The sequence below is a fragment of the Ammodytes marinus genome, assembly GCF_949987685.1.
Source record: "Ammodytes marinus genome assembly, chromosome: 17".
Taxonomy (NCBI): domain Eukaryota; kingdom Metazoa; phylum Chordata; class Actinopteri; order Uranoscopiformes; family Ammodytidae; genus Ammodytes; species Ammodytes marinus.
In genome coordinates this window covers 21,223,110-21,231,706 of record NC_137221.1, presented here as the reverse complement: position 1 = coordinate 21,231,706, position 8,597 = coordinate 21,223,110, and positions in this window count along the sequence as shown.

The window sequence follows — 8,597 nt, the reverse complement described above, 5'->3', positions numbered from 1 at the left end:
TGGGCTTGATAAAACAGTGGGCCAACAGCAGCAGATGACATGGTACCTAAAATCATCACTGATCCAAATGAAATGTTGCGTTTCAAGGTCCCAGAGTGTGGAGGAAGAGTGAAGGGAACATTTTGAATTGAAATGGTGAGCCATTGAATTGAGACGCCTCAGGCCGACAAACAGACAGCTGGATACTATTATGATCTCGTGGGGAAGGATATGAATTCATATCCTGAATGAGCAAACAATGAATAAAAAAAAGGATGAAAAGCAAAACCAGAATAGGCCTACTTGTGTGCATTGTAAACACGCTCAGTGTCACTTCATGTACAAACACTTCTTTTGAAAAAACTGTTCATTTAAGCAAATCATTTGTTCCGCAATGTGTGTAGCTGGTCATTCAAGCTATTTCAAACCTGTATTTCAAACGTAACAAGTCCTGCAGACTGCTGTGAACTCAAAGTGACCACCTTCCTCTGCGCCAACCATCAGTGAAGATTCAGGGTTCAAAGCAACCGATTTAACATCTTTTGATTTGGACACACATATAGCCTGGCTGCTTAAAGGAAGCACACACAAGACTACTTCTGTGCGCACAAAAAAACAACACATTTTTTCTCATGTAGCTTGTCAGAGGTTGTCTGATCGGGTTTTTCAAATTTTCTGACTAGGTCTTTATTTGCCAAGCGTCTTCTGCTCTGGCATGTATATTTACCCATTTTAGCTAAGCACACATGCCATGAAGCATGCAGTACACATATGCAGCGTACAAACACCTCCACTCGTGGTTGGTTTAAATACTCATCTTTGTGTCCGGCAGGAACGGCTGGATTTAAGGCGACCTATAGATATTTGCAATGTTTACTTGTGGCCATGCGTGTACACAGTCTTTCCACACACACACACACACACACACACACACACACACACACACACACACACACACACACACACACTCACTCACTCACTCACTCACTCACACACACAAACACTCACTCACTCACTCACTCACTCACACACACACACACACACACACACACACACACACACACACACACACACTCTCTCTCTCTCTCTCTCTCTCTCTCTCCAGCTAGCTTCAGTACCCTGCCAGCCCACACACCTACTTGAACATTCATACATTTTAAATCTAGATTGATTTTATAATCCTACAATAATTGTTCGCACAACCAATACACACACTTTCAAGAGGGACTTTTCCTGCGGTATTATAACATTTCTGATTGGACCCTGCCCCTGAAAAGTGTACAGTCAAGTTCAGAACAGGGGACCACGTAGCGTGAAATGGTGTAATGATTCAGATCAATCCATGAGGGTCAACACATGGCAGATTAGATAAGAGCCAGTTGTGTTGGTAAATTCAGGTGACGTTACTACTGATACAGTCCAAAGTATGGAGTGATTCTGTCTGCTCACCTCTGAGCTCATTTCAATATAAGGAGGAGGATTTGATGTAATACTTCTGGAGCAATGCATTACTGGGCTGTTGCAAAAAGGGTTGTGCCATGTTGTAATATCAATCTGCCAATAGCAAAATATTTTAGTACATTTGTACATTTAGTACAGGAGGAAGGAGGAACATTTGAGAAGTTGGTGGTACAATTGACAGTGTTGCAGGGAATCAGAGTCACAGAATTAGTGAAGGTTTTTATTTTATGATTTTTTTTGTAAGCGAATGCAAATAATGAACTACTTTTACTAATGAAATATTGTATTAATTTGCTATAGCCTACTCGCAGGCATTTACCAGCCTACTTAGTTTGATATGACCAGCCGTGTATGGTGGTGTTAGCTATCATATTGGCTAGCGTAAAATAAATATTGCTGTGGGACACACTTTAATGAGTCAATTTGCTGACTTTATGACTCATTTACACCTGCGCTTCTGTTAAACTAGCATTAAAAGAATAAGTACTAAACTAAACTAAATAGCCTATCTACATTGGCATTACAGTTTTTGCCTAATGCTTACACACTGATAGTGGTTGCTATGCCCAAAGCATCACAACCTCTAACTTTGGTGACCAAGCCCTAAACACAAGCACCAACCCTACAAACACAAAATATGCTTTGCACTGTGTTTGAAATTCTCCAAAACACTTCTTGCAAAACACTACACACAGTTTTTTACACAAGACACATTGTTCAAAAATGAAATCTCCTGCAATCATTGGGAAAACACATCTATGTAAAATACAAAACACAACCAAACTTGGAAAAGCACACAGACTTACACACATGGAATGTACAAAATAAAGCTAATTGAATACCAATCAGTGTGTGCCTTAGCATTACAAATAGACTTCAGGTGAGCTCAGCTTCTTTGTGAGACAGTAAGAGTCAGGGGAAGAGGACAAGAGAGAGCGGTAGGAGGACGAGGACAAAGAAGGCAACAGACGGAGACAGGGTCACTATAGTGGACCATGTTATAGATCATGGCCTATCAATGTAGGAGCCTGGGCAGGGAGTCCAGCCCAACTACACAATAGCTCCATAATTAGGTCATTTAGACTGGATATCAGGAATATTTTTTGCTGTTGGTTCTCAAAGGATGACATCGCATGTGATGTCGATGAGGCGATGTGGCCAGACGCAAGCGTGAGGCGGTATCCAAAGGGTTCATAATCCTCCTGCCCCATTCCTTACAACACTTATTTTTTTAATTTTCTCGTATTTGTTTCAGAGTTTACAGTATAGTAGTGATACACTGAATTGCTTCTTGAACTGCATCCTACCTATTGGTTTTTTTGTTTGCCAAAACCATGACATCGCAAAATACACTTTTTTTTCCAGAAGCTTTTTTATTTTTATTTTCATATGTCTAGATGAGCTGTAGTGAATCAATCTTTCACGAAAAAAATCAGAATGACACTTCTAAAATCAAAAACCATCCAAAGTACTGAATACAGCTGTGTTTTGCATAAAGCACATCTGTGTGTTGTTGCTGCTAGGAAAGAGTAATTCAAAGGTGCATGTGTGTATTGTTTTGATGCTAAAACCAGTTTTGAGAGGGGATTGTTAGGTTTTGTTTCAAGAGATTCATTTTGCCGTATAAATTAGAAGATTATCTCCATGTGCTTTGTCTCATTCGGCCTGCGTGTTAAGTTTTGACACAGTGGGCCAAAGTCTGCAACATGTGTGTAAGCAATCGGCAAAAACTGTAAGCTAAGCAATTAGCCTACAGATACCCGGTCTAATATTAAAAGCAGTTTATAGCTAATGCTATCTGAAAATCAGATCATATAAATTTCCAAAGAAGAAATATTTCTCTAATAAGTGAAAAGCTGAATTCATTAGCAATGAAACACAGGCATTCAGCAGCCACAGCATCGTCAGCACAGCCGGTACCTTATGGTGCTAAATGTAATTTAATTTATTATATCCTACCCAGTTCACTGACTGTATTACTCTTCTCTCCTTGTATCAACTGTTACACTATATTTGAGCATCTATCAATATCGAGTTATTGGACCCCCATTTTCACACACTTAGAATTCAAGCATTTGTTTGAGCATCTTAGCCATTGACATGCACCCTATTGCTTGTAAGGAAATACACACAGTGTGCTAGCAGCAAATGGCTGTGCTGTTCATCTTCCCAGCTCTCATCTGAACCAAGAGGGACTTGTCCTAACTGTGTAGAAACCAAACTCCCATGCATTTTATTGCAACAAGATAAAGACTGCACTCTGTACTCCGCATCCCGAGAGGCTTAACCCAAATCCAACAAAGGTACTTTCCCTTGGATCATCTTACCTGTCCCATTTCTTTTAGCCCGCCTACTGGAAAAACACCAGAATTGGTTTTGATATAAATCCTGAGAGGAACTGCTGTAGGCCTGTATGTGACTTGGAAGAGATGTTAAAATAGGTTATGTAATGTCTTGGATTTGGCCAGAGGTGGCCACATCTAAGTGTTGAGCAACAGTTGCACTGGAAATGTTTGATCCCGGCACAGAAGAGCACAGCCCAAGTTTATTTGGAATTAGTTTGTGTACGCATGTGTGTGTCACTGTCATTGAAGTCACGCTAGGTGTTGACAGACATCACATTGGCACATGTGACAACTGTACTGTGTAAGTGGATACATTTGTTTGTGTGTGTATGTGTGTGTGTGTGTGTGTGTGTGTGTGTGTGTGTGTGTGTGTGTGTGTGTGTGTGTGTATGTATGTGTGTGTGTGTGTGTGTGTGTGTGTGTGTGTGTGTGTGTGTGTGTGTGTGTGTGTGTGTGTGTGTGTGAGAGAGCATGGCCTCATGCCTGTGTGTATTTGTTGCCAAACACAGTGTGTGTGAACATCTGAGAGAGCGCAGCAATGCAGCGTATGCAGCGTATGCAGAGGCCGTCCAATAGGTCCAGCTTTGTGTGCGTCATGTCAGCCAAACTGCCGGGTATACATAGCTACAGGTGGAACGGAAACTCAAGAGGGAGCAACACACACACACACACACACACACACACACACACACACACACACACACACACACACACACACACACACGCACGCACGCACACACACACACACACACACACACACACACACACAAAGAAACAAACACAATGTTGTGCGGGGGAAGTTGTCATGTGCCTTGTGTCAGGCATTTTCCCCATGAAGTGGGATTCAGGGAATACGTTAGATACATTAGATCAGCTGGGAAGCTGTTGTTCCTTCTCCGGGTCACATATTGAACCCGCTCACAATATTTGTGACCTCTTTTTAATTTCATAATGAAAGAGTACTTTTGTCCTTATGTGACTTACATCATTTAGCGTGGGAGCTCTGACTAGCGTTCTGTGATCACAGTTTATCCTCCAGGGCATTAAAGAGATCTTAGAATCTGGATGAGACTTCTCTTTCATTTGTTCCTACCTGTTGCGTCTTGCAATAATTGCTCCTTCCTGTCACTTGCTTTCACATTCACACATTCCTTCCCCTGGGCTGAATTAAGACTTCTATTGGTGGGGTAAATGCTAACAATGCATGCAGATTCCTTAACTCTTACTTGGGGTACATTGAAAGTACAGGTAACTGGCTGGATGAATGAAACACTTGTGTGCACAAAGTTTACTGATGGAAGGGGGAGGTGAGTAAGCACCTGTTCCCTCTGGCAAAGCATTTCTGTGTTGATTAAAGCTTACTGCATTAAGGCATTGAGCTACACACTTACCGGTTCAAAGTCCCTTTTACATTTATTTTTTAAAGTCATTTAATAGTTAGGAATTACTTTATATTTACATTGGCCTTCTCAATTTGTAAGCATATATACTGTACGTACATCCCCCCCAAAAAATATCTTCACTGCACTTGGACTGTTTGATCTCAACTTGTATGGATGCTTCTAACAGTGTGCTCATCTGCAGGGCAGGACAGATCTCAGATTGGTTTACAAATATTCACCAGATCAGAATGTGGTCTGTCCTGCCAAGTAGTCACTTAGTGGACATGTTTGAAGGTGCAGAGACTAAAGATGGAAAAGGAATAGGAGGGAAAATCATGGCCAGACATCGTTTGAAACTGCATAATGTGTTAATATGTGCTCAAAATATATGGTCCATCGAGTCTGGACTCTGGAGGAATAGTCTTCATATAATATCTCAGATGTGAACAACATATCGGGAGAAGATTTGAGCAGTGGTGTCATTTAGGTGCAGTTTGACTTTAGAAAGTTAGGAGTAATTGGTGGAAAACAGATTCAATGAGAACATTCATAAAGGACACAGTATCATACTGTGTAGTTGAGCGAGTGTGCTTGCTTTCAAAGCTATAAAGAAATGTCCCCTTGGTTGCTTCGTTGTTTAGCATTTTTAGTGGATGGCCACTTTAAAAAAAAAAGAGTACGTCCCATTGAGTGATTATTTCTCTGCTGACACAAAATATGCTGTGTTTTTTTAGTAAATGACACTTTTTCACGACTGTAGAATTCCCCCTCCTACTAGATAAACCCACTTCCATGTTGTTGTTGTCGTCAAACAGCATTATTGACATAGTGGGTGTACCAAAACAAACACTGAAATCCCAAATCAATATCTAATGATACAACAATATAAACAACATATGTCTCTGTCACAACTACGTAACTAGAACTACACACTAAAGGAAAGATGCAACCATGCACCTGAGGCGATTGTGTCAAAGTCCATGTGTGATGATAATTGTGGCTGGGAGCAACAGACCGACCGTTGACCCTTTATGTTATCAGGGTGAACTGAACTTAGCATCGAGACATTCCACCCAGACTGGTGATGTCACTGTGTTTACATTGGCTGTCTGCCTGCCTACACGTCTTCAGGGGGTTTACACACACACACACACCAATTAATGGGCTCAAACCACCTATTTCTCAGTTACCGGAAAACTCTAAAATGTAAAAAAAAAAACTAAATCATTCTTTCTGTGAGCTGCTTAGGAGTGGTGAATGAAGGGGAATATAAAAGATCTTAAGTACTGGGGAAGTGATGCTTTTCACTGTTGGGGGGGCTCCAAGTATTCCTAGATGTCGACGCTTTAAAGCTGAAGTGTGTAGCTTCTCAAATTACTAGCTGGACCTCCTAATATTTCTTTGCACATCCCGATTAACAAATAACATGAACATGGCACCTCCACACCAAGTCTTCAGTGATCACGCATAGATTTTATACCTTCTGTTGTAAGTCCAGGCTTTTTCTTAGCAGTAGAATCAATAACTGAAACTTTTCTTGGGTTCTTTGTGGAATTTTTCTAAACTCCTGCGCCAGTATCGTGGGGGCGACACCAGTTTGTAAACCCTGTTAGAAATACAGGGAGAGTTTTGTGGAGCTGATAGGCTTAATCTACTTTGTGTCAACTTGTTTGGCGTTGGCTTGAATGTAACCGACATTCTTTTATATGAAAGAGATACGCACAATAGCTTTGAATGCAGAATGTACATGGAAAATCTGAGTTCAAACGGGTTGAGAAAGGTGGGAAAATGTGAGCCTCACCCAACCACAGCAGGGAGCTGAGAACGGGGAGTTCATATATCTAGTGAGTTCTCTGCACGCCAAGGTGCATAGAGTAGATAGGAAAAGAAGAAGGGGTCCTGATGTAATAAAAGACAATAGAGTAATACAAAAACCTTCCACCATCTGTAACACAGGGTGTGTTTTTCATGTCAACATCGCTGGCCGTCTGCAGACTACATCCTGAGGAGATGAAGCCGACATCAGAGGAAACAATGGGAACAGGAGATTTGTGAGAAGGGAGTCACTGCCCACACACACACACACACACACACTGACATGCACAGACAACAACTAGATCATGAAAAAATGAGCGGCAGTTGGCTAAGAGACGATAACATTGAGGCCAACAAACGTAACGTTCCTAAGTAATGTCTGTCTCAATCCGGTTCAACAATCATTGTAATCACCTCACCAATTTAGTTTTATTATCGGTTTCAGCGCCCCACCCTTCCCTGCCTGATCCGACTTGAACTCAGGAGAAAACCAGTTTGTTAGGTTCAAAGCTGGAGGCCTAATGTCTCAATCTATGTTTTGTGATGATAGCAGTTTCCAGTCCTTGGATGAATTATTTTGTACGTGGGGAGGCTCCCTCAGACATGTATGTTATGATCTGCGTTCTGAGGCGGGCTAATGCATGAAATGACAAGTTGTAAAATGCAAGTTTGCATTTCAAATGGAGCATTTATTGTATATGAGTCAGTCACGGCCATTACCTTTGGACGGAGTAGGGCTAGCTATTACCAGTCCTAACCTGCTGCTTGCTGTAGCCTCATTATTTAAAGGAATACTTCACCCATATGGAACAGGCGTTCTATCATTATAAAATCACTATCACAATATAATGTATAAGGTTTTTCTTCCCTCAGTCTTCCCTAAGTCTTCCCTTGGCCCAGCTGTCCTGTTATTCCTAGCCCTTACTGTGATGTCACACTAAGGAAAATGTAGGGCTAGACAGTGAGACCATAAAACACTCTTTCTGCCTTTTCTCAGGCTAGGATGAACCAATTTAAAAAAAAATTGCACACTTATACTAAATAGGATCTCAGAATTCAATACACCTTCATATTCCCACCGGTGAAGTAGGTCTTTAAGTAGAAATATTCAAATGGTATCAATCTTCTTATTTATCTCTCGACTAACTGTTTTTCCCAAATGTCGGTCTGGTAGTCCTTTCAAGGAAGCGGTCTGACATTTGGGTTAAATCCACTTAATGCCCCCGAATCAACAGATCAGAGGAGGGGTATCAGTTTCAGCTCAGGCCAGGGTGTGTTTTGGTTCTTTAGCACTTAGCTTAAAGACTCTGGCAAACTGCTGGTCTTAATTTGACATTGGCACAAGCAACCGTTGAGGCTGGCCCTCTTACTGAAAGCTAATGTGTTACTTTCATGTTGACAATATCATGCCGAGGTAAAAGAGCAGCCGGATCAATAATGGACTGTATGTTCATGTTCCTACATGTGTGCTAACCACGTAGACAGCTGCAGGTTAAGTTGGCACATGAAGTAGAGTAAAGGGCAAACATGAAACACAACACACACACACACACACACACACACACACACACACACACACACACACACACACACACACAGATATATATATATATAT